The 1,470-nt window shown below is 42.6% G+C and overlaps 1 pseudogene; it reads right to left on the bottom strand.

The window, feature by feature from the left end:
* Positions 1 to 1,067: 1,067 nt before the first annotated feature.
* On the bottom strand, positions 1,068 to 1,246 carry LOC145352837 (U2 spliceosomal RNA; annotated as a pseudogene).
* Positions 1,247 to 1,470: the final 224 nt, after the last annotated feature.

The raw sequence follows: 1,470 nt of genomic DNA on the forward strand, positions 1-1,470 counted from the left end.
TAGGAAATTGGAAGGCTAGAAATGAAGAGGTGAAAGAGAAAACATGTCCTTGGAAAAATGTTCAGGTCAATTTGTCCTGTTAATTTAAACCATTGGACATGCTTGATACATGATGAAATATGAAAGTAGCTCAGGTCTTCCTTGTTTAATAGCTAATTGATATCTTGCCTTTTTAACACCCACCTAAGGTGTGTGGGTGAATGGATGAGGTTACCATTGACCAAAACTTAACTGGAGTAGCTATATAAACACAATGGCTACAAGAGCAGTTCAGAGGCCGGAAATCCTTTGGAGAATAACTCACCTCCTGACTGACCAAAGATTGTCCACAATCTACAAGGCACACATCAGGAATGTAGTGGAATACTTTCCACTTGCTTGGAAGAATGCAGTTCTAATAACACCCAAGCAGCTTCACAATCCAGGTCAAAACAGGCTGCTTGATTAGTACCTCTTGCATAACCTTAAACATTTGATTCCTCCACCACTGGCGCACAGTGACATCAGTGTGTACCATCTGCAAGATTCATTGCAGCAACTTGCTTCTCCTTTGACTCCTTTGATTTCACCTTGCAAACCTATGACCTCAACCACCTAGAAGGACAAGGGCAGCAGATGCTTAGGAACAGCATCAACTGCTAGTTGCCCTCCAAGACATACACCATCCTGACTTAGAAATAAATCACTGTTCCCTCACTGTCACTGAGTCAGAACCTGGAGTGGCTGTGTCTACACCATGTTGACTACAGCAGTTCAAGGAGGAAACTCACCACCACCTTCTCAAGAGCAATTAAGGATGGCAACAAATGCTGGCATTGCCGGTGATGCTGACATCCTATGGGAACAAATTTTTAAACAGAATCTTTGAAAAGATGTACTTTCAAAGACTTCATTAGTGAACACAAAAGATATTTATAAGAATTTTTTTTGTTTGTTTACTTTATTCCAATCCAATCAAGTCAAATTAAAGCCAATTCAGAGTCCCAACAAGTCGGGACATTCCCGATCCAAGCTGACGAGACAGGGCTCTCACCTCCTGTCTTGGGCTTGATCTACATGATCCCGGCTGATTGTAATAGGTGTAGCTCCTCCTCCAAGGCTCGATCTTATTTGCATCTTAGCCAAAAGGCCGAGATGCCGCTTTATAAAATTGCTTCAAATTAAGCTGAAATGTAACCTAATGACTTCAACCAAGTGCAGCATGTCAATACTACACTTGATCTTAGCCAAAAGGCCGAGAAACGATCTTAGCCAGAAGGCCGAGAAGTGATCCCTAAGAGTAGCAGCTGCACGGTTATAGCTAGCTCCCAAAATGTCTTTGCCTAGGAGCCTTTCTCACCATGGCTGATTCCACACTCTGTGTCCAGATTGGTCATCCAGACCAGGTGACCCTTACTCTGCTGTATTGTCCTTTAAAGGGACAATTACCACAACCTTGGGACATTTTATTCCCTCAAAGGTACAGAGTAA

The sequence above is a fragment of the Carcharhinus amblyrhynchos genome, chromosome 14 (genome assembly GCF_965287045.1).
Source record: "Carcharhinus amblyrhynchos chromosome 14, sCarAmb.v2.hapA, whole genome shotgun sequence".
NCBI classification, from domain to species: Eukaryota; Metazoa; Chordata; class Chondrichthyes; order Carcharhiniformes; family Carcharhinidae; genus Carcharhinus; species Carcharhinus amblyrhynchos.